We start from the raw sequence: 26,334 nt of genomic DNA on the forward strand, positions 1-26,334 counted from the left end.
AGTGGATGACCTAAGGTTTATCAATCCATGGGAGGCGTAGGATGAAGATGGTCTCTCTCAAACAACCCTGCAACCAAATAACAAAGAGTCTCTTCTGTCCCCAACACACCCAATACAATGGTAAATTGTATAGGTGCACTAGTTCGGCGATGTGATAGTGATACAAGTGCAATACGGATGGTAGATATAGGTTTTTGTAATCTGAAAATATAAAAACAGCAAGGTAACAAGCGATAAAAGTGAGCGTAAACGGTATTGCAATGCTAGGAAACAAGGCCTAGGTTTCATACTTTCACTAGTGCAAGTTCTCTCAACAATAATAACATAATTGGATCATATAACTATCCTTCAACATGCAACAAAGAGTCACTCCAAAGTCACTAATAGAGGAGAACAAACGAAGAGATTATGGTAGGGTACGAAACCACCTCAAAGTTATCCTTTCTGATCGATCTATTCAAGAGTCCGTAGTAAAATAACAGGAAGCTATTCTTTCCGTTCGATCTATCATAGAGTTCGTACTAGAATAACACCTTAATACACAAATCAACCAAAACCCTAATGTCACCTAGATACTCCAATGTCACCTCAAGTATCCACGGGTATGATTATACGATATGCATCACACAATATCAGTTCATCTATTCAACCAACACAAAGAACTTCAAAGAGTGCCCCAAAGTTTCTACCGGAGAGTCAAGACGAAAACGTGTGCCAACCCCTACGCATAAGTTCACAATGTTACGGAACCCGCAAGTTGATCACCAAAACATACATCAAATGGATCACGTGAATATCCCATTGTCACCACAGATAAGCACATGCAAGACATACATCAAGTGTTCTCAAATCCTTAAAGACTCAATCCGATAAGATAACTTCAAAGGGAAAACTCAATCCATCACAAGAGAGTAGAGGGGGAGAAACATCATAAGATCCAACTATAATAGCAAAGCTCACGATACATCAATATCGTATCACCGCAAGAACACGAGAGAGAGGGATCAAACACATAGCTACTGCTACATACCCTCAACCCCGAGGGTGAACTACTCCCTCCTCGTCATGGAGAGCGCCGGGATGATGAAGATAGCCACCGGTGAGGGTTCCCCCCTCCGGCAGGGTGCTGGAACGGGTCTAGATTGATTTTCGGTGGCTACAGAGGCTTGCGGCGGTGGAACTCCCGATCTAGGTTATGTTCTGGGGGTTTCTGTATATATAAGAGGTTTTGGCGTCGGGAACAAGTCAGGGGGGGTCTCCGGGCTGTCCACGAGGTAGGGTGGCGCGCCCAGGGGGTGGGCGCGCCTCCCACCCTCATGGGCAGCCCGGGACTCTTCTAGCCCAACTCTTTTACTCCATGGCCTTCTTCTGGTCCAAAAATAAGCTCCGTCAAGTTTCAGGTCAATTGGACTCCGTTTGGTTTTCCTTTTCTGTGATACTCAAAAACAAGGTAAAAACAGAAACTGGCACTGGGCTCTAGGTTAATAGGTTTGTCCCAAAAATCATATAAAATAGCATATAAATGCATATAAAACATTCTAGAAGGATAATATAATAGCATGAATACTTCATAAACTATAGATACGTTGAAGACGTATCAGCATCCCCAAGCTTAATTCCTGCTCGTCCTCGAGTAGGTAAATGATAAAAGAAATAATTTATGAAGTGTGAATGCTAGCAGGTACACAAGTTTGATCAATGATAATTTTAATCACCTTTTCTAGCATCATTATATGTCATAACAGTAGCTCATATCATAAAGCTTCTCATGATCAAGTAACAAGCTATTCGCATGTTAAAGTATAGATCATAAACTTTCTTGAAAACCAACAAACAGTTCTCAGTCATCAAACAATTGCAATTCATCTTATTTTCAGGAAGGGTCTATGTAAGAGCTTTGATTTAGCAAATCCCACATACTCAACTATCATATAGTCTTCCATGATTGCTACCACTCAAAGCATATTTTTAGAACAAATAGCATCCATCGAACACAGAGAAAGATAGGGGCTTAATGTTTCGCCTCCCAACTTATCTATCATACAGATAATTGTCAACAATAATAATTCATGATCAAATATATTTGAATGGCCATATATGCTTAGATCTTTCTCCACCACATGATGCTTGCCAACTAAAAAGTTGGTTGGAATGAGAAGGAATACTACTGACTCTTGCATAAAAGTAAAAGATAGGCCCTTCGCAGAGGGGAGCAGGGATTTGCAGAGGTGCCAGAGCTCAAAGCTAAAACATAGATGAAAATAATTTTGAGAGGTATGCTTTCATTGTCAACATAACGACCAAGAGTTCCCAATATCTTCCATACTAGATACATTATAGGCAGTTCCCAAACAGAAAGGTAAAGATTTTACTCCCCCTCCACCAACAATTACACTCCACGGCTTGTCCGAAACAACGGGTGTCGTCCAACTATCAAGAATCCTGGGGGAGTTTGTTTAAATTATTTGTGAATTTGTTTTTGATTCTTTGATCATAGGACTGGGCATCCCAATTACCAGCCATTTTCTCGTGAATGATGAGCGGAGTCCACTCATCGTGAGAATAACCCACCTAGCATGGAAGATACTGACAGCCCCTAATCGCTACATGAGCGATTCGGGCATACAAAACAGATTATTATTTGAAGGTTTATAGTTTGGCACATGCAAATTTACTTGGAACGGTAGGTAAATACCGCATATAGGTAGATATGGTGGAAACTCATGGAAGAAACTTGGTTTAAGGAATTTGGATGCACAAGCAGTATTCCCACTTAGTGCAGATATTTTGGCTACCAAAGGATTCTAGATAGCAAGCACCACATGTTGGAGGATCCATAACAATATAACTTCTATACAAATATACCCAAGCATAACTCATTATGTTGTCTTCCTTGTCCAACTTCAACTAATTTGCTCAGGTTCGAAAATAATTAATGGGGCTCACAACCATATAAGATGTCCAAGATAGTATATTTATATGTGAAATCTCTCTTCCTTCAATATTCTTTCATGAATTGTTCAAGTGACCAATACAATGTTTGCTAACCTTCAAAAAATTTACCACCTCTACTTCTTATATGTGAAGGCATTACTCCCCATGGGAAAGGCATATGAAACATATATAATTTCAGATTTATGATATTCAATTCATTCAACGATTTACTCATAGGATATAAGTGAAGCACACGAGTAAATGACAAAACTACTCTAAAAAGATATAGGTGAAGATCAATGAGTAGTCGAATAATTATGCAACTATGTGAAGACTCTCTAACATTTAAGAATTTCAGATCTTGGTATCTTATTCAAACAGCAAGCAAAACAAAATAAAATAAAATGACGCTCCAAGCAAAACACATATCATGTGGTGAATAAAAATATAGCTCCAAGTAAAGTTACCGATGAACGAAGACGAAAGAGGGGATGCCATCCGGGGCATCCGCAAGATTAGGCTCTTGGTTGTCCTTGAATATTACCTTGGGGTGCCTTGGTCATCCCCAAGCTTATGCTCTTTCCACTCCTTATTCCATAGTCCATCGAATCTTTACCCAAAACTTGAAAACTTCACAACACAAAACTCAACAGAAAACTCGTAAGCTCCGTTAGTATAAGAAAATACATCCACCACTTATGTACAGTTGTGAATTCATTATAAATTCATATTGGTGTAATATATAATGTATTCCAACTTCTCTATGGTTCATACCCTCCAATACTACTCATAGATTCATCAAAATAAGCAAACAACACATAGAAAACTGAATCTGTCAAAAACAGAACAGTCTGTAGTAATATGTATCAAACGTATACTTCTGGAACTCCAAAAATTCTGAAATAAATAGGTGGACGTGAGGAATTTATCTATTAATCATATGCAAAAATAATCAACCTAAAAGCACTCTCCAGTAAAAAATGGCAGCACATCTCGTGAGCGTTAAAGTTTCTGTTTTTTACAGCAAGATCACAAAGACTTCACCCAAGTCTTCCCAAAGGTTCTACTTGGCACAAACACTAATTAAAACATGAAACCACATCTAAACAGAGGGTATATGGATTATTTATTACTAAACAGAAACAAAAAGCAAAGAACAAAAATAAAATTGGGTTGCCTCCCAACAAGCGCTATCGTTTAACGCCCCTAGCTAGGTATGATGATTTCAATGATGCTCATATAAAAGATAGGAATTGAAACATAAAGAGAGCATCATGAAGCATATTAATAACACATTTAGTCTAACCCACTTCCTATGCATAGGATTTTGTGAGCAAACAACTTATGGGAACAATAATCAACTAGCATAGGAAAGTATAACAAGGATAACTTCAAGATTTTCAACACATAGAGAGGAAACTTGATATTATTGCAATATGTAAAAGCATATGTTCCTCTCTCATAATAATTTTCAGTAGCATCATGAATGAATTCAACAATATAACCATCACATAAAGCATTCTTTTCATGATCTACAAGCATAATTTTTTTATTACTCTCCACATAAGCAAATTTATTCTCATGAATAGTAGTGGGAGCAAACTTAACAAAATAACTATCAAGTGAGGCATAATCCAATTGAAAGTTAAAATCTTGATGACAAGTTTCATGGATATCATTATTCTTTATAGCATACGTGTCATCACAATAATCATCATAGATAGCAACTTTGTACTCATAATCAATTGGAACCTCTTCCGAAATAGTGGAATCATTACTAAATAAAGTCATGACCTCTCCAAATCCACTTTTATAATTATCACAATAAGATTCAATATCCTCCAAAATAGTGGGATCATCACTTCCTAAAGTTGACACTCTTCCAAACACACTTTCATCAATAGGAGGCATGCTATCATCATAATAAATTTGCTCATCAAAACTTGGGAGACAAAAAATATCATCTTCATCAAACATAGCTTCCCCAAGCTTGTGGCTTTGAATATCATTAGCATCATGGATATTCAAGGAATTCATACTACAAACATTGCAATCATGCTCATCATTCAAATATTTAGTGCCAAACATTCTAATACATTCTTCTTCTAACACTTTGGCACAATTATCGGAATCCTTATTTTCACGAAAGACATTAAAGAGGTGAAGCATATGAGGCAACCTTAATTCCATTTTTTTGTAGTTTTCTTTTATAGACTAAACTAGTGATAAAACAAGAAACTAAATGATTCGATTGCAAGATCTAAAGATATACCTTCAAGCACTAACCTCCCCGGCAACGGCGCCAGAAACTGCTTGATGTCTACTGACCTTCTTCTTGTAGACGTTGTTGGGCCTCCAAGTGCAAAGGTTTGTAGGACAGTAGCAAATTTCCCTCAAGTGGATGACCTAAGGTTTATCAATCCGTGGGAGGCGTAGGATGAAGATGGTCTCTCTCAAACAACCCTGCAACCAAATAACAAAGAGTCTCTTGTGTCCCCAACACGCCCAATACAATGGTAAATTGTATAGGTGCACTAGTTCGGCGAAGTGATGGTGATACCAGTGTAATACGGATCGTAGATATAGGTTTTTGTAATCTGAAAATATAAAAATAGCAAGGTAACAAGCGATAAAAGTGAGCATAAACGGTATTGCAATGCTAGGAAACTAGGCCTAGGGTTCATATTTTCACTAGTGCAAGTTCTCTCAACAATAATAATATAATTGGATCATATAATTATCCCTCAACATGCAACAAAGAGTCACTCCAAAGTCACTAATAGAGGAGAACAAACGAAGAGATTATGGTAGGGTACAAAACCACCTCAAAGTTATCCTTTCTGATCGATCTATTCAAGAGTCCATAGTAAAATAACACGAAGCTATTCTTTCCGTTCGATCTATCATAGAGTTCGTACTAGAATAACACCTTAAGACACAAATCAACCAAAACCCTAATGTCACCTAGATACTCCAATGTCACCTCAAGTATCTGCGGGTATGATTATACGATATGCATCACACAATCTCAGATTCATCTATTCAACCAACACAAAGAACTTCAAAGAGTGCCCCAAAGTTTCTACCGGAGAGTCAAGACGAAAACGTGTGCCAACCCCTACACATAAGTTCACAATGTCACGGAACCCACAAGTTGATCACCAAAACATACATCAAGTGGATCACGTGAATATCCCATTGTCACCACAGATAAGCACATGCAAGACATACATCAAGTGTTCTCAAATCCTTAAAGACTCAATCCAATAAGATAACTTCAAAGGGAAAACTCAATCCATCACAAGAGAGTAGAGGGGGAGAAACATCATAAGATCCAACTATAATAGCAAAGCTAGCGATACATCAAGATCGTATCACCTCAAGAACACGAGAGAGAGAGAGATCAACACATAGCTACGGGTACATACCCTTAGCCCTGAGGGTGAACTACTCCCTCCTCGTAATGGAGAGCGCCGGGATGATGAAGATGGCCACCGGTGAGGGTTCCCCCCTCCAGCAGGGTGCCAGAATTGGTCTAGATTGATTTTCGGTGGCTACAGAGGCTTGCGGCGGCAGAACTCCCGATCTAGGTTATGTTCTGGGGGTTTCTGTATATTTAAGAGGTTTTGGCGTCGGGAAAAAGTCAGGGGGGTCTCCGGGCTGTCCATGAGGTAGGGGGTGCGCCTAGGGGGGGTGGGCGCGCCTCCCACCCTCGTGGGCTGCCCGGGACTCTTCTGGCCCAACTCTTTTACTCCATGGCCTTCTTCTGGTCCAAAAATAAGCTCCGTCAAGTTTCAGGTCAATTGGACTCCGTTTGGTTTTCCTTTTCTGCGATACTCAGAAACAAGGTAAAAACAGAAACTGGCACTGGTCTCTAGGTTAATAGGTTAGTCCCAAAAATCATATAAAATAGCATATAAATGCATATAAAACATCCTAGAAGGATAATATAATAGCATGAATACTTCATAAATTAAAGATACGTTGGAGACGTATCAGTAGGTAAGAACGGTTCTTGCTCAGCCCGTCGCAGCCACGTAAAACTTGCAACAACAAAGTAGAGGACGTCTAACTTGTTTTTGCAAGGCATGTTGTGATGTGATATGGTCAAGACATGATGCTAAATTTTATTGTATGAGATGATCATGATTTGTAACGGAGTTATCGGCAACTGGCAGGAGCCATAGGGTTGTCGCTTTATTGTATGAAATGCAATCGCCATGTAATTGCTTTACTTTATCACTAAGCGGTTGCGATAGTCGTAGAAGCAATAGTTGGCGAGATGACAATGATTCTACGATGGAGATCAAGGTGTCGCGCCGGTGACGATGGTGATCATGACGGTGCTTTGGAGATGGAGATCAAAGGCACAAGATGATGATGACCATATCATATCACTTATATTGATTGCATGTGATGTTTATCCTTTATGCATCTTATTTTCCTTAGTTCGGCGGTAGCATTATAAGATGATCTCTCACTAAATTTCAAGGTACAAGTGTTCTCCCTGAGTATGCACCGTTGCGAAAGTTCGTCGTGCCGAGACACCACGTGATGATCGGGTGTGATAAGCTCTACGTTCACATACAACGGGTGCAAGCCAGTTTTGCACACGCAGAATACTTGGGTTAAACATGACGAGCCTAGCATATGCAGATATGGCCTCGGAACACTAAAGATCGAGCGTGAATCATATAGTAGATATGATCAACATAGTGATGTTCACCATTGAAAACTACTCCATCTCACGTGATGATCGGACATGGTTTAGTTGATTTGGATCACGTGATCATTTAGATGACTAGAGTGATGTCTATCTAAGTGGGAGTTCTTAAGTAATATGATTAATTGAACTTTAATTTATCATGAACTTAGTCCTGATAGTATTTGCATAACTATGTTGTAGATCAATAGCTCGCGATATAGCTCCGCGTTTATTTTTGATATGTTCCTAGAGAAAAACTATGTTGAAAGATGATAGTAGCAATGATGCGGACTAGGTTCGTGATCTGAGGATTATCCTCATTGCTGCACAAAAGAATTATGTCCTTGATGCACCGCTAGGTGATGGACCTATTGCAGGAGCAAATGTAGACATTATGAACGTTTGACAATGCTCGGTATGATGACTACTTGATAGTTTAGTGCACCATGCTTTACGGCTTAGAACTGGGACTTCAAAAATGTTTTGAACGACATGGAGCATATGAGATGTTCCAAGAGTTGAAATTGGTATTTCATACTCATGCCCGTGTTAAGAGGTATGAGACCTCTGACAGTGTCGGTGTCAAAACCGGCAGATCTCGGGTAGGGGGTCCCGAACTATGCGTCTAAGGCGGATGGTAACAGGAGGCGGGGGACATGATGTTTACCCAGGTTCGGGCCCTCTCGATGGAGGTAATACCCTACTTCCTGCTTGATTGATCTTGACGATATGAGTATTACAAGAGTTGATCTACCACGAGATCGTAGAGGCTAAACCCTAGAAGCTAGCCTATAGTATGATTGTTGTTGTCCTACGGACTAAACCCTCCGGTTTATATAGACACCGGGGCGGGCTAGGGTTACACAGAGTCGGTTACAAGGGAGGAGATCTACATATCCGTATCGCCAAGCTTGCCTTCCACGCCAAGGAGAGTCCCATCCGGACACGGGACGAAGTCTTCAATCTTGTACCTTCATAGTCCAACTGTCCGGCTAAAGGATATAGTCCGGCTGTCCGAGGACCCCCTAATCCAGGATTCCCTCAGTAGCCCCTGAACCAGGCTTCAATGACGATGAGTCCGGCGCGCAGATTGTCTTCGGCATTGCAAGGCGGGTTCCTCCTCTGAATATTCCATAGAAGATTTTGAACACAAGGATAGTGTCCGGCTCTGCAAAACAAATTCCACATACCACCGTAGAGAGAATAGTATTTCCACAAATCTAATCTACTGACACGTTCGGCAGCATGACATCACACCACGGCCCGGTCATTATTCGAACCGTTTTTCTCAACCAGCTACTGCACATATTGCGAGGCGGTTTTCTTGGCACGTCTTGTCGAAGCAGAGATCGTGTCCCCTTATCACGGGATTCTCATCAATACGGGTGTGGGTAACCCAACCGCGCCATCAATTACGGCGCTTGGGGAATAAGCGAGTTTACCAGGCAGGTGGGGAGGTGTATAGTTTCTTCTGCCCTTACAAAGGGACAAGGATTCCTCTTTTTCACCCACGCCCTCTTCCTCCTTGCTCATCCATTCTTGCGCACTCGAGTTCCAGCACCCAAGTTCACATTTCCTCCTCAAACCACTCCAAGCATGTCCGGAGCGGGAGGCAAGTGGATGGTCTCCTCCGTTACGGAGGAGGACATCACAAAGCTACGGGGAGCCGGATATTTGGCCGCGGATATCGCACACCGGCTGCCAGATGCGGGGCAGATCGTCCCTACTCCAGTACCCCATGAGAGGGTGGTTTTTCTTACCCACTTCGTCCGCGGACTGGGATTTCCCCTCCACCCGTTTGTCCGCGGGCTCATGTTCTACTATGGGCTGGATTTTCACGATCTGGCCCCCAATTTCATCCTCAACATCTCGGCGTTTATCGTCGTGTGCGAGGCCTTCCTCCGCATCAAGCCCCACTTCGGCCTGTGGCTGAAGACCTTCAACGTTAAACCGAAGGAGGTGGTCGGCCAGCAAGCGGAGTGCGGAGCCGCCATGGTGGGAAAAATTTCCAACGTCACCTGGCTCGAAGGCTCCTATGTGGAGACCATAAAGGGGTGACAATCGGGTTGGTTCTACATCACCGAGCCGCGGACACCAACTGGGTGGCGGCCCCCGAATTTCGATCCGGAATCCCCATGCGGCTCACCTCCAGGAAAGAGAAGGGCCTATCCTGGGGTTCCTCGGTAGAGCTGACCGGACTCCAGACCTGTGTCAAAAACATGATGAGCAAGAAAATCAAGCTCGTCAACGTGGTCCAATTCATGCTCTTCCGCCGGATCCTCCCGTGTCAAAGACGGGCATTCAATTTGTGGGAGTTCGACCCGGCCGAGCACCAGACGCTGCGAGAGCTCTTCGACACGACACACAAGGACGTCTAGAGGGTGCTGTTCAAGGGCGCCGAGGTACCTCTTCCCCTTACCGAGGACCGCGGACTCAGCGCAAAGCGCCCTGCTAATCCGGTAAGTCTTTTATATCTTATAAGATGTTCATTTTCCCCAGTTTAACCATGCGCGGGATCTAAGCCTCCACGCCATTTAACAGGACTGGGTAGCGACAGCGGAGCAGATCGATTGTCTAGCCCAATGCCCGAAGATCCAGCAGATGCTCTCCTAACAAAGATGCTGGTTCCGGCGCCTTATGAGGTGCCGGCGAAGAAGGCCACGGGGACCAGGAAGGGTCTCCGGCGCAGGGTTATATCGGACTCATCGTCCGAAAACACCGAGGCGCACTCCTCCCACGAAAACGAGGAGGAAGAAGAGGAAAGTTCTCCTCCCCAGCCGGGGGGGACAAGAAAAGGAAGGCCGCCCCATTAGGGGAGGCCGAAGGGTCCAAGAAGAGAAGGACCCTCCTCCCGGACTGTTCCACGATGGCCGCTTTCAGCGACGAGGAGTGGTTGCCCAGGGACAAGCCCCTGGCGAAGTCGTGAGTATCCGGATACCCTAACAATTCTTGGTACGTCTTATTGTACTGTTTCTTATCACGCGGCGCATGATTATGCAGCCCATCCCGAGCCCACATCGACGTATCTTCATCAGATGATTCTTTGGGCCCGTCGGATATGAACAGCGATTCACTCCCGACCGCCTCCTCCCCCCGCCCTACGGACGACACCGAGGTGTTGTCTCAAAGGGGACTGAACCAAGGGGAGACAGTTCCGGAGGCGCTTCAAGGTGACATTCCAGGCGCTGGGCGCACGAGGGGCAAGACTCCTCTGGGCCCCAACGCCGGGGGCAGCAAGTCTAGCCCCAAGCCGAATACGGCGCCGGAACCTCCAGTGGTTCTGGATTCTGTCCGGCAACCCCTCGCTAAGGGGGGCAAGCCGTCTGTGCCGATGGCCTCTGTTCATCTAGAGGCATCTCTTGCTGGAAGTGCTTCGCGGTGCTTCCATTGACGAAGAGCACCGCACCATTATGAGTGCGGTGGTCAAGAAGGTTCAGTCCGCCTAGAGCGGACTGACTGAAGCCTGTGCCAGCCTCCTAACAGGCTTTGAGGTAAGTAACAAGATTATAAGAGAATGTTACCGCATAGACAGTAGCCCCTGATGCTCTGTTTGGCGTTCGCGAAGAAAGGCCGAATAGAGGATCAAATAATAACCGCAGGAGTCTAATCGGAATATGTCTATGTGCATATGCAGGCTTCACCGCTAGCCGCTGCTGCACGTACTGCGGAGGTCGCCGCACTAAAGCGGGACCTTGAGCGGTCCAAGGAAGAGCTCGGCCTTACCAAGAGGCAGCTCGAAGAGAACAAAGGTAAGTGATACCCCGTCTGTATATTATAAAAAAATTGGTTTTAGAATAATAGGATCGTCATGAATTTTGCTAGGGGCCACGACCGAAGTGGAGGCCCTGCAGAAGGCGCTATCCGAGGCCAAAGACAAAGCGGCCAAGGAGCGCATCGAGCAAGAAAAGCAAGAAGCCCGAGTAGGCGAGGTGCAGCAAGAGCTCTAGGCTCTCGCCAAAAAACATGAGTCCTTGGAGCTTGACTCTAAGACGCAAGGGTCCGAGCTTGCGAAGGCCCTCGAAAGTGCACAACATGCCAAGGCCGAAGCCCAAAAGGCCCTCCGGGAAATCAAGGCGGTTAAGAAGATAGCGGTGGGTAAGGCATTCATTATGGAAAGCAAGCATGTGAAGGAAACTTTCTTTTTACTTATCCGAGTTAGGAGCTCTCCAGGAGCGTTCGTAGATCTACCCCGCAGTGTGTCGGATGCCGCCGAGTTCTACCGGGATGAGGAGGGGAACTCGACGGAGAAGTTGTTCTGGTCTCAGTATACTGGGACCGAACACCCAATGCCCTTGAGCGACCAGCTGAAGCAACTGGTCGAGCTCCACAAGGCGGCCAAATAGGCCATGAAGGGTCTTATAGTCCGGATGTGGCCTGGCGAGCCCCTGCCTGATAGCTACTTCGGTCTAGTGAGGTGGCTTGTGAATGCTTGCCCACAGCTTGAAGTCATAAAGTGGTCCGTCTGCATCGAGGGTGCGCGCAGGGCTTTTGCCCGGGCGAAGGTGCACTGGGCGAAGCTGGACGCCGAAAAGCTGGTGAAGGAGGGGCCGCCGGAAGGCAAGGAGCATCGCCACCCCGAAAAGTATTATGACAGTGTCCTGAAGGGTTCTCGCCTTGTGGCGGACGAATGTGCTAGGGATGTAATATTCGAATGAATGTACTCATGTGTTCCTGTAATATGAAACGAGTTCATTTGCGCTATGAAACGCTTGTTAATTTAAAATATTACCTTCTGTGCGGCCGTTTATGAAATCTGAGAGTTGGCCAGTCGTCGGCTTCTGCCCCCATGTAACTAGTACTGAGGTGTTCGGGATAAACCTGAGCACTCTTTATCCCAATTTTGGGTCCTTCGAAGGAGGTGTTCAGCATAGCGAACCAGGCAATCGGACTATAAAGCTTTATCACTCTCACTTAGCCATAGAAGTCTACAATTTTAAATTTTGGCGAAGCCCCTAGTATTCGGAAGGCCGAATTTGGGGCGCTATATACGCCTAAGTCGGGCAAGGCTGACTCCTCGCCCGAAGCAAAAGAAGTCTTTAAGGACTTGAGACCTCTCGAACAGCGACCAGCTCTCGCCTCATCATGACAGTCAGTTTTCGGCTTTCTCTACTGAGGTGCCCGTCCGGAAGAACCGGGACACAATCTCAGTAGTTCTCCCAGTGCTACCTTAGCCGATATTGCGGAATGTAAGGTACCAAAACATGGGAGCCGGGCAAACCCAACTATTGACCCAAGACATGATTCGGAGCTGATGCATATAATGCTATAAGTTCGGGGTGCCGCACTGTCAAAAGTGTTCGGACTTCTCACGCCGTGTTATGGGATATACTGAAGCCCCTGGCGCACTGGTCGTACCAGAATGTACGGGTGCAAGTTGTCGTAAATAGGCAGACAAGCGAAAGAAAGAAAAAAAAGGAAGAAAGGGGAATGCAATAATAGGCTAACGCTATGCATTGTTATTAAAGAATACGTCAAAGCGTACGGATACAAGTAGTGCCATAAGCAAAAAATAGGTCCATTTGACATGTCCTATCCAAGGGCAAGTTGCGTACGGGTATGTAAAATAGGTATTTTGATCGTTATCAGAGACCACCTGGGGATTCCCTCATACGTCAGACCGTCTTGCTTCCTTGGTATTTCCCTGCCGTGATGAGTCCAACAATTAGACTGCCAGAAAGGGCTTCCAGAGAGTAAGGTCCTGAAAGAGAAAATGATGAAGGTATACAGCCCCTGGGGCGGTTGAGCCGCATTGTGGGATGTGCCGTAGTGGTGCCTCCGCCCATGCCCATGGTATCTTGAGTGCGTAGTTATGTACGCGTGGCATAGATTTCGCCACTTGACTGGGACTGGGACGGAGGCCGGATTGCTAGTCGAGCTCAAAACGTGCATGCCGATCCGCCTGTGGGGTACTCCGGACTCGCTTGAAGGTGTCCGGGGTCTTTGTCGCCGAATTGGCGGTTTCCTAATAAGGCTGCTTTGCGCTTTTGCTGCGAGGGCCGCAGTGTGCTCCTCTGTGCGGAGCGAGCGCTCTGTGTTTCCATTAACTGTTATAACCCCGCGTGGTCCTGGCATTTTGAGTTTGAGGTATGCATAATGTGGTACCGCATTGAATCTGGCAAATGCGGTTCGTCCGAGCAGTGCGTGATAGCCGCTACGAAAGGGGACGATATCGAAGATTAACTCCTCGCTTCAAAATTTGTCCGGAGACCCGAAAACCACTTCCAGTGTGATTGAGCCCGTGCAACAGGCCTCTACACCTGGGATTACACCTTTAAAGGTGGTTTTGGTGGGTTTGATCCTCGAGGAGTCTATGCCCATTTTGCGCACTGTATCCTGATAGAGCAGGTTCAGACTGCTGCCACCGTCCATAAGGACTCGAGTGAGGTGAAATCTGTCAATGATGGGGTCAAGGACCAATGCGGCAGATCCTCCATGACGGATACTAGTGGGGTGGTCCCTGCGATCGAAGGTGATCGGACAAGAGGACCAAGGGTTGAACTTTGGGGCGACTGGCTCCATCGCATAGACGTCCCTTAGTGCACGCTTCCGTTCCCTCTTGGGAATGTGGGTTGCGTATATCATGTTCACCGTTTTCACTTGTGGAGGGAACCTCTTCTGTCCTCCTGTGTTCGGCGGTCGAGGCTCCTCCTCGTCGTTGCTATGCAGCCCCTTGTCCTTGTTTTCGGCATTCAACTTGCCGGCCTGCTTAAACACCCAGCATTCTCTGTTGGTGTGATTGGCTGGCTTATCGGGGGTGCCGTGAAGCACAAGCGATCGAGTATGTGGTCCAAACTGGACGGGCCCGGATTGCTTCTTTTGAACGACTTTTTCCGCTGACCGGATTTAGAGCCACTGAATCCAGCATTGACTGCCGTGTCTTCGGCGTTATCGCCGTTGTTGCGGCGCTTGTGTCTGTTACGATGTGGTCTCCCGTTAGTATCTTTGGCATCTGAGGTGCCAGGATTCCTTGATGTGTTGTTGCTGCGAACCAGCCAGCTATCCTCGCCCGCGCAAAAGCGGGTCATGAGTGTCGTGAGGGCTGCCATGGACTTCGGCTTCTCTTGGCCGAGGTGTCGGGCGAGCCACTCGTCTCGGATGTTATGTTTAAATGCCGCTAAGGCCTCGGCATCCGGACAGTCGACGATTTGGTTCTTTTTAGTTAGGAACCGAGTCCAGAATTTCCTGGCCGATTCCCCAGGCTGTTGGGTTATGTGGCTCAAGTCATCAGCATCTGGTGGTCGCACATAAGTGCCCTGGAAGTTGTCAAGGAATGCATCTTCCAAATTCTCCCAACTGCCAATGGAGTTTGCTGGCAGGCTATTCAGCCAATGCCGAGCTGGTCCTTTGAGTTTTAGTGGGAGGTACTTGATGGCATGTAGATCGTCACCGCGGGCCATGTGGATATGGAGGAGGAAATCCTCGATCCATACCGCGGGGTCTGTTGTGGCATCGTATGACTCAATGTTCACGGGTTTGAATCCTTCTGGGAATTCATGATCCACTACTTCATCGGTGAAGCATAGGGGGTGTGCAGCGCCTCTGTGCCGGGCTATGTCATGACGCAGTTCATACGAGTCTTGTCTGCTGTATTCGGCCCCGCCGTATTTGCTTTTAGTGTATCCGGCGTGACGATCATCGTCGCGCGTTGGGGCACGACCCCGTGATCCGTAGATTGATCCTGTATGTCCTGCTTTGTTTTCCAATACGTCTCGCAGGTCCCGCGTGCTGCCCCGGGCCTTGGTGTTTTTGTTTGTCTGGCGACGGGGTGCGGGCTGGACTTCGGGCTGATATGCCCCTCTGTCTCGGCCACGAGGTGGCCAATCAGCCGCATCATACGCTGGTAATGTAGGTTCTGATGCTTCCTCCTCGAGTTGGGGTAGCAACCTGCGCTTTGGGTAACTCTTGGTTGGGCGTTCGAGTTCGTATTCCTTGGCCGCAAGGACTTCAGTCCATCTGTCTGCTAGCAGATCTTGATCAGCTCGAAACTGTTGTTGCTTTTTCTTCAGGCTATTTGTTGTGGCTATAAGCCGGCGCTTGAAGCGCTCCTGTTCGACGGGATCCTCAGGCATGATAAATTCTTCATCGCCGAGGCTCACCTCGTCTTCGGAGAGAGGCATGTAATTGTCATCCTCCGATTCTCCGTCTGCTGCCTGTTCCGGAGGGCTAGCTTGTTCATCCTCCCGCTCTAGGTCTGGCTGGAGGGGATTTTCGTCGTCCTCGGCACTATCCGGAGCGTTATTGTCTCTTGTGCCGGTATCGCTGCTTTTGCTATGGCGGGACTTAGAGCGGCGCCGCTGACGTCGGTGCTTGGATTGCTTCTTGGAGGGATTATCCTCCGCTGTCTTATCGCCATCGCCTTCTTTGGGGGTGTCCACCATGTATATGTCGTATGATGAGGTGGCAGTCCAGCGCCCTGTGGGCGGTGGTTCTTGTTCGTCTCCTGCATCGTCATCCATACCGTCGATGTCTTCGGAGCCGAAGTCGAGCATGTCGGTTAAATCGTCGACAGTGGCTACTAAGTGGGTGGTGGGTGGGGAGCGAATTTCTTCGTCGTCCGCATCCCGTTCTAGCTGGACATAGTTCGGCCAAGGGTCTCCTGACAGGGAGAGAGACCTCAACGAGTTTAGCACGTCGCCGAAGGGCGAGTGCTGAAAGATATCCGCGGAGGTAAACTCCATGATCGGTGCCCAATCGGATTTGATAGGCACGGACGCATGCGGCTCAGAGCCCATGGCCGGGGACGAATCCAACGGTTCGGCAACACGGGTCTCGTAGGAGGTGAAGTCAGTATTCGGCTCTATCGCCACTGAGTGTGCGGCCTCCGTGGCGGGGTCCATCCACCCGTCCTCAGATGGCGCAATTTGTTCCGGATTGAGGGCCAGAGTAGTTCCAGGCGTGATCTCCCAAACACTGTCCGGCGGCAGAGCTAATTCATGCTCGTCGTGATTGTGCGGCGCACCTGACATGGGCTCGAATCCGTCGAAGATCAAGTCTCCGCAGATGTCGGCAGTATAGTTCAAGTTTCCAAACCTGACCTGATGGCCAGGGGCGTAGCTCTCGATCTGCTTCAGATGGCCAAGCGAGTTGGCCCGCAGTACGAAGCCGCCGAATACGAAGATCTGCCCGGGGAGGAAAACCTCACCCTGGATCGCATCATTGTCGATAATCGACGGAGCCATCAAGCCTTTATCGCGACGACACAGTGGAACTCTCAATGAAAGCACCAATGTCGGTGTCAAAACCGGCGGATCTTGGGTAGGGGGTCCCGAACTGTGCGTCTAAGGCGGATGGTAACAGGAGGCGAGGGACACGATGTTTACCCAGGTTCGGGCCCTCTTGATGGAGGTAATACCCTACTTCCTGCTTGATTGATCTTGATGATATGAGTATTACAAGAGTTGATCTACCACGAGATCGTAGAGGCTAAACCCTAGAAGCTAGCCTATGGTATGATTGTTGTTGTCCTACGGACTAAACCCTCCGGTTTATATAGACACCGGAGGGGGCTAGGGTTACACAGAGTTGGTTACAAGGGAGGAGATCTACATATCTGTATCGCCAAGATTGCCTTCCACGCCAAGGAGAGTCCCATCCGGACACGGGACGAAGTCTTCAATCTTGTATCTTCATAGTCCAACAGTCCAGCTAAAGGATATAGTCCGGCTATCCGAGGACCCCCTAATCCAGGACTCCCTCAGACAGTACTTTGCCTACAAGATGGAGGAGAATAGCTCAACCACTGAGCATGTGCTCAGATTATCTGAGTACTACAATCACTTGAATCAAGTGGGAGTTAATCTTCCAGATAAGATAGTGATTGACAGAGTTCTCTATTCACTATCACCAAGTTACTGGAACTTCGTGATGAACTATACTATGCAAGGGATGACGAAAACGATTCCCCAAGCTCTTCGCGATGCTGAAATCGGCGAATGTAGAAATCAAGAAAAACATCAAGTGTTGATGGTTGACAAGACCACTAGTTTCAAGTAAAAGGGCAAGGGAAAGAAAGGGAACTTCAAGAAGAATGGCAAGCAAGTTGCCACTCCCATGAAGAAGCCCAAAGCTAGACCCAAGCCTGAAACTGAGTGCTTCTACTGCAAAGGAAATGGTCACTGGAAGTGGAACTGCCCTAGATACTTGGCGGATAAGAAGGATGGCAAAGTGAACAAAGGTATATTTGATATACATGTTATTGATGTGTATTTACTAGTGTTCATAGCAACCCCTCGGTATTTGATACTGGTTCAGTTACTAAAGAGTAGTAACTCGAAACGGGAGTTGCAGAATGAACATAGACTAGTTAAGGGTGAAGTGATGATGTGTGTTGGAAGTGGTTCCAAGATTGATATGATCATTATCGCACACTCCCTATACTTTCGGGATTAGTATTGAACCTAAATAAATGTTATTTGGTGTTTGCGTTGAGCATGAATATGATTTGATCATGTTTATTGCAATACAGTTATTCATTTAAGTCAAAGAATAATTGTTGTTCTATTTACATGAATAAAACCTTCTATGGTCATACACTCAATATAAATGGTTTATTGAATCTCGATCGTGGTGATACACATATTCATAACATTGAAGCCAAAAGATGCAAAGTTAATAATGATAGTGCAACTTATTTGTGGCACTGCCGTTTAGGTCATATTGGTGTAAAGCGCATGAAGAAACTCCATGCTGATGGGCTTTTGGAATCACTTGATTATGAATCACTTGATGCTTGCGAACCATGCCTCATGGGCAAGATGACTAAGACTCCGTTCTCCAGAACAATGGAGCGAGCAACTGACTTATTGGAAATAATACATACTGATGTATGCGATCCGATGAGTGTTGAGGCTCGCGGCGGGTATCGTTATTTTCTGACCTTCATAGATGATTTGAGCAGATATGGGTATATCTACTTGATGAAACATAAGTCTGAAACATTTGAAAAGTTCGAAGAATTTAAGAGTGAAGTGGAAAATCATCATAACAAGAAAATAAAGTTTCTACGATCTGATCATGGAGGAGAATATTTGAGTTACATGTTTGGTCTTCATTTGAAACAATGCGGAATAGTTTCGCAACTCACGCCACCCGGAACACCACAGCGTAATGGTGTGTCCGAACGTCGTAATCGTACTTTACTAGATATGGTGCGATCTATGATGTCTCTTACTGATTTACCGCTATCGTTTTGGGGTTATGCATTAGAGACAGCTGCATTCACGTTAAATAGGGCACCATCTAAATCCGTTGAGACGACACCGTATGAACTATGGTTTGGCAAGAAATCTAAGCTGTCGTTTCTTGAAGTTTGGGGTTGCGATGCTTATGTGAAAAAGTTTCAACCTGATAAGCTCAAACCCAAATCGGAGAAGTGCGTCTTCATAGGATACCCAAAATAAAATGTTGGGTACACCTTCTATCACAGATCCGAAGGCAAGACATTCGTTGCTAGGAATGGATCCTTTCTAGAGAAGGAGTTCCTCTCGAAAGAAGTGAGTGGGAGGAAAATAGAACTTGATGAGGTAACTGAACCTCTCCCTTATTGGAAAGTAGTTCATCACAGAAATCAGTTCCAGTGATTCCTACATCAATTAGTGAGGAAGCTAATGATGATGATCATGAAACTTCTGATCAAGTTACTACCGAACCTCGTAGGTCAACCAGAGTAAGATCCGCACCAGAGTCGTATGATAATCCTTTTCTGGAAGCCATGTTACTTGACCATGATGAACCTACGAACTATGAGGAAGCGATGATGAGCCTAGATTCCACGAAATAGCTTGAGGCCATGAAATCTGAGATGGGATCCATGTACAAAGTATGGACTTTGATTGACTTGCCCGATGATCGGCGAGCCATTGAGAATAAATGGATCTTTAAGAGGAAGACAGACACTGATAGTAGTGTTACTATCTACAAAGCTCGAATTGTCGCAAAAGGTTTTCGACAAGTTCAAGGTGTTAACTACGATGAGAATTTCTAACTCGTATCGATGCTTAAAGTCTGTCTGAATCATGTTAACAATTGCCGCATTTTATGAAATCTAGCAAATGGATGTCAAAACTATATTCCTTAATGGATTCATTAAAGAAGAGTTGTATATGATGCAACAAGAAGGTTTTGTCAATCCTAAAGGTGCTAACAAATTGTGCAAGCTCCAGCGATCCATCTATGGACTGGTGCAAGCATCTCGGAGTTGGAATATACGCTTTGATAAGGTGATCAAAGCATATGGTTTTATACAATCTTGCGAAGAAGCCTGTATTTACAAGAAAGTGAGTGGGAGCACTACAGCATTTCTGATAAGTATATGTGAATGACATATTGTTGATCAGAAATAATGTAGAATTTTTCTGCAAAGCATAAAGGAGCGTTTGAAAGGAGTTTTTCAAAGAAAGACCTCAGTGAAGCTGCTTACATATTGAGCATCAAGATCTATAGAGATAGATCAAAGATGCTTGATAAGTTTTTTCAATAAGTACATACCTTGACAAGATTTTGAAATAGTTCAAAATGGAACAGTCAAAGAAGGAGTTCTTGCCTGTGTTGCAAGGTGTAAAGTTGAGTAAGACTCAAAACCCGACCACAGCAGAAAATAGAAAGAGAATGAAAGTCATTCCCTATGCTTCAGTCATAGGTTCTATAAAGTATGCTATGCTGTGTACCAGACCTATTGTGAACCTCACCATGAGTTTGGCAAGAGGGTACAATAGTGATCCAGGAGTGGATCACGGGACAGCGGTCAAAATTATCCTTAGTGGAATAAGGACATGTTTCTCGGTTATGGAAGTGATAAAAAGTTCGTCGTAAAGAGTTACGTCGATGCAAGCTTTGACACTGATCCGGATGACTCTAAGTCTCAATCTGGATACATATTGAAAGTGGGAACAATTAGCTAAAGTAGCTCCGTGCAGAGCATTGTCTAAATTTGCAAAATACATACGGATCTGAATTTGACAGATCCGTTGACTAAACTTCTCTCACAAGCAAAACATGATCACACCTTAGTACTCTTTGAGTGTTAATCACATGGCACTGTGAACTAGATTACTGACTCTAGTAAACCCTTTGAGTGTTGATCACATGGCGATGTGAACTATGGGTGTTAATCACATGGTGATGTGAACTATTGGTATTAAATCACATGGCGATGTGAACTAGATTATTGACTCTAGTGCAAGTGGGAGACTGAAGGAGATATGCCCTAGAGGCAATAATAAAGTTGTTATATATATTTCCTTATATCATGATAAATGTTTATTATTCATGCTAGAATTGTATTAACCGGAAACTTAGTACATGTATGAATACATAGACAAACAGAGTGTCACTAGTATGCCTGTACTTGACTAGCTCGTTGAATCAAAGATGGTTAAGTTTCCTAGCCATAGACATGAGTTGTCATTTGATTAACGGGATCACATCATTAGAGAATGATGTGATTGACTTGACCCATTCCGTTAGCTTAGCACTTGATCGTTTAGTATATTGCTATTGCTTTCTTCATGACATATACATGTTCCTATGACTATGAGATTATGCAACTCCCGAATACCGGAGGAACACTTTGTGTGCTACCAAACGTCACAACGTAACTGGGTGATTATAAAGGTGCTCTACAGGTGTCTCCGATGGTACTTGTTGAGTTGGCATAGATCGAGATTAGGATTTGTCACTCCGATTGTCGGAGAGGTATCTCTGGGCCCTCTCGGTAATGCACATCACTATAAGCCTTGCAAGCAATGTGACTAATGAGTTAGTTGCGGGATGATGCATTACGGAATGAGTAAAGAGACTTGCCGGTAACGAGATTGAACAAGGTATTGAGATACCGACGATCGAATCTCGGGCAAGTAACATACCGATGACAAAGGGAACAACGTATGTTGTTATGCGGTTTGACCGATAAAGATCTTCGTAGAATATGTAGGAGCCAATATGAGCATCCAGGTTGCACTATTGGTTATTGACCGGAGACGTGTCTCGGTCATGTCTACATAGTTCTCGATCCCGTAGGGTCTACACGCTTAAAGTTCGGTGACGATTGGTAATATGAGTTTATGTGTTTTGATGTACCGAAGGTAGTTCGGAGTCCAGGATATGATAACGGACATGACAAGGAGTCTCGAAATGGTCGAGACATAACGATCGATATATTGGATGACTATGTTTGGACTTCTGAAGGGTTCCGAGTGAGTTTGGACGAATACCGGAGTACCGGGGGGTTACCGGAACCCCCCGTGGAGTGTAATGGGCCTCATGGGCCTTGGTGCAGAGGAGAAGGGGCGGCCAGGGCAGGTCACGCGCCCCCTCCCCCTCTAGTCCGAATTGGAAGGAAGGGGGGGCGCCCCCCTTTTTCCTTCCCCCTCTTTCCTCCTTCCTTCCCTCCTACTCCTACTCTTGGAAGGGATGGAATCCTACTCCCGGTGGGGGTAGGACTCCCCTTGGGGCGCGCCTAGGAGGCCGGCCTCCTCCCCCTCCTCCACTCCTTTATATACGGGGGAGGGGGGCACCTCATAGACACACAAGTTGATCATTGATCTCTTAGCCGTGTGCGGTGCCCCCCTCCACTATAATCCACCCCGGTCATATCGTCGTAGTGTTTAGGCGAAGCCCTGCGCCGGTAGCTTCATCATCACCGTCATCATGCCATCGTACTGTCGAAGCTCTCCCTCGAATCTCTACTAGATCGTGAGTTCGTGGGACGTCACCGAGCTGAACGTGTGCAGATCGCGGAGGTGCCGTACGTTCGGTACTAGGATTGGTCGATCGTGAAGACGTACAACTACATCAACCGCGTTGTCATAACGCTTCCGTTTTCGGTCTACGAGGGTACGTGGACAACACTCTCCCATCTCGTTGCTATGCATCACCGTGATCTTGTGTGTGCGTAGGAATTTTTTTGAATTACTACATTCCCAACAGTGCGGACGGCTCTGCTGTAGTAATTCTGAATTATTGGCATGTTGTGGTTCAGGCACAAGGAGAATTTGCCAGAGGAGCCAAAGCAACACCATCCTGCTCAAGCTGCAGTCTCATCCGCCGCTTCCAGGGGGAGGTACGCAAGGTAAAAAAAAGTAATATAACAGCCGCTCGCAAGCTCTGGTTGACAGTAGCAGCTGTCATCCACGCCTGGCACCCTGTTTAATTCACAATGTCAAATCCGAATTTGAGATAAACTATTCAAGTTTTGGATCTCCTGTAACCGGTTTCTCACAAACTCTGCACGCATCTCTTAGAGAGACACACCACACTTCATCATAGTAAAAATGGAAAAATGATACTGGTAACTTTATTTTTTAGTGGTAGAGCGTGCTATATTATCTTTGGTCATTTTTATGACATGATCATAATTTGTCGATGCATTAGGAGTCGGGTTGGGTGGGCTTCCAAGGACAGGAGTACCCCATGCGTCAGGAGCCGAGCTGCCTGTGCTTCCAAGGAGAGGAGCACTCCTGAAGGTATCAACATGGAGGAACATGGATTTAGGTTTCAGTTCACTTTCCCTGAACCCGATTATGGGGAGTACGGCGCCGATTTCGGTGAGGAAGAGGATTGTTTACCCAGGCAGAGGAAACCTCCGGAGGTAAGGAATGCACTACGTTTTTCATCTTGTTTTTTCAGTTTGAGCTGGTGGAGGTACCAGTGATCCGTGAGTTTTGGGAGTTTGGAGGGGGCTGCATCCATTACAACTTCACGGCTAAGCAAGCAGAGGATCATCATCATTCTGCTGATGCCGACAGCACCAAGCTCTTCTTCTATGAGGTCAACTCCGCTTTCCATGGAGAGAAGGATGTGGTCCTGTGCTGTATCGTTGGAGAACATGATAATGGTATGTACTGGCCAGAGAGATTGTTGTTTTCTAATTTATGAGGTCAAATCCTGGATATAAGTTGTCCATGCCATAAACTCGTAGAAACAATCAATTCTAGTGATTTTGCATGCCCTTCCAGCTACATAGATAGTGTCATCTTTGGCAAATGAACATCCTGCGAATAATATGAACCTTTGTTGAAACTGTCAGTTATTCCTCTAGATCATATGTCCTGCTGCTTAATGGATGTAAATATACATGAAGAAGCAGTTAAGCAAAAATGGCATTTTTGAGATGCTCAAACCTGCTTTATTAGGCTTCCAGTTAGCTGGAATCTATTTTGTTTAGTCATGTTAACATTTTTCTGACTCTTTTTTTGTGTGTGCCTTTTCTAGGGCATTGCTACGGCTGCGAAGGCTTCAAGCCAACCGTTGTTCACCCTAGCAGCCAAGCATATGGCGGTGGCAGTAGTACTTGCATTGATTTTGCTGGTTCAGACGGAAGCTCGGAGAGTGATTAAAACACAAAATCATGAAAAAGGGTTTCCCCCGCTTTATATTATAAAGCAACAACACCAAGCATCCAACAAATCGGTTCAAAGTAATCTTCCAGTGGTTGAGCTCGGTGGTCGTATTTGGCTCAAGTCTCAAATCATCGCTGGGGCACAGCAAGACAAGCCCCAAGCAAAAAGAAAAAAGAAGCTAAAACACAAAATCTTCCAGTGGTTGAGCTCGGTGGTCGGATTTGGCTTGCATGCATGGCTAATCTTCCAATGTGTTCTGTCTTAGCTCTTCATGCCGTTCTTAAATAGTATCTTTTAGCAGGATATATTTACAGTGAGTAGGTAAATAAAGTTAAATATGGACATGGAAAGTGAAACCCGAGTTTTTGTTGTATGTTATGTGTTACGGGATAATGTCATATTTTGCTCTCGCAACTTGATTATGTTTGTCAGAAATTTTTCTTTGTGATTCTCTCTGTAATTTCTTGATATACTCATAATCTCGTAGAATTTAATTCTGATTCTTGGATGTCATGTCGTTCTTCATTTAAGAATGCCTATGCCACTCCACTGTAAAAGAAGTCTTAAATGTGGGTTTACATCATGACCCCTCCTATCGTGGATGCTGTCCTACATTATGACTCGTTGAAAAAGGCTTTCATGTTGCTTCATTGTTTGTAAAGCAACAACCGAACAACATGCAATGGTAGCCCACACACACATCAATCATGCTCGAGGTTCCAACTACCATAGAACCACAAATGGCCAAACAAAGATAAGCACAAGAACTAAAGGGGCTCTCTTGATCCAGATGATGAGCACATGTCTTCATATAGCTCCTTGACACACCTCACGATGCGGGGCACCGCTCCCAAGGCACGCAGCTAGTGCCGAGTTTGGTGCTATAGGATAGCAGGAGTTTGAAGGAGGAGGGACTGATAAAACGACCTCAAAAGAGAAGCACAACATCCACGGATGTCGTCATCGTCCATGAGAAAGGTCATGCAAGACTTTTGCCGATGCCTCTACTAACCCTAGAGACCAAACGTAGCCACCCACCGCACAACCAATGGACCTTGGCAAGTGGATGAAACATCAAATGATCCTTGTGGCATGGCACCAATCTCAACAACCCCAGGTCATGGGATGGCCTTCCAATCAAGAAGCACGTCGTTTAAAAGAAGTTGAGAGCACATTGAGGTAGCAAAATTACGACATGAGGACACAAGAGTGAACCTTGGCAACCCTGCACACACAAGGGCACCACATAGAGGGACGCCGAGGAAGGGCGGCCTTGGCAAAGGTGAGGTTATCGTCTGATCTAGAGAGAAGGCGCGCAGAAGCAACACCTCCAAGGAGGAGAACACGACGTCAAGCGATGTCGTCGTTGCCTCTAATGACCAAAGCCTTACGCAACTTTCACTGATGCCCCTCCTCCATAGGCCCCGACACACGAAACCATGAATGTTGAGGGAAAGCTTGGCGTACGTCACTCCAACAAAACCTCAAGCCCTGGAGGCCCATCGAACGAATCTCCCATGCGAGGAGCATGCCATGGGACCCCGTAGCCCTCTCCGAGAACCCAACAGCTGCCGCCACCAGCCTAACCACCTTTGGAGACTCTGCCCCTCCAAATCTGGATCCAGGGCTCAGGCCAGGACCAAGAACCCACGGCAGCAAGTTGCACCCACGAGTGGGGTGGCAGCCGCCCGAGTTGCTCCTACAGAGCAACGTTGGGGTGAGTTTCTACATAATGGCTTGCACCTGGCATGCCTAATAGTTGTATCCTTACCAACGAAGAAAATAGTTCTCCATAAGAATTAGCTCGGCCCTTCTCTAGATGCTATGCATGTTATAGCGTGCCATATTTGAAAACATCGTTTTGCATAAAAAATGTTAACTATATCTAAAAAATGTGAACTATGAGGCATAATTTATTTGATGGATGCACATAGTCAGCCACTACATTCGATCCAATTTTAAACTGGAGTTTGAACCAGTCGCTCCCTCTTCCCTACTTCCTCTCCATCCCCTGCAGACTAGAGACTACCCATACCATCCCGATTCGTCCTGCCGGTTTGTCAGATCCGTCGAGCCTGGCCTAGGATTCGCCGTGTGCTCCCCATCTCCACCACGGTCGTGCCCCCTCCCTCCATCTCCTACGCGTGGCAAATGCAAGAAGTGGCTGCAGCAACACATGGGAGCAACAACAGTGTACGAGCAAGCAGCAACAGAAGCACGCGCACGTGCACGAGCAGGCAGCAGTAGCACGCGCACGGACAAGTGCCAGCAGGAGCTCAGTGATGACCCACAAGTATAGGGGATCTATCGTAGTCCTTTCGATAAGTAAGAGTGTCGAACCCAACAAGGAGCAGAAGG

General features: G+C 45.8%; 1 pseudogene; it reads left to right on the forward strand.

The window, feature by feature from the left end:
* LOC109757532 (uncharacterized) overlaps positions 1-24,136 on the forward strand; it is a 37,662-nt pseudogene extending 13,526 nt beyond the window's left edge.
* Positions 24,137-26,334: the final 2,198 nt, after the last annotated feature.

This window comes from Aegilops tauschii, chromosome 5, assembly GCF_002575655.3.
Source record: "Aegilops tauschii subsp. strangulata cultivar AL8/78 chromosome 5, Aet v6.0, whole genome shotgun sequence".
Lineage (NCBI taxonomy): Eukaryota > Viridiplantae > Streptophyta > Magnoliopsida > Poales > Poaceae > Aegilops > Aegilops tauschii.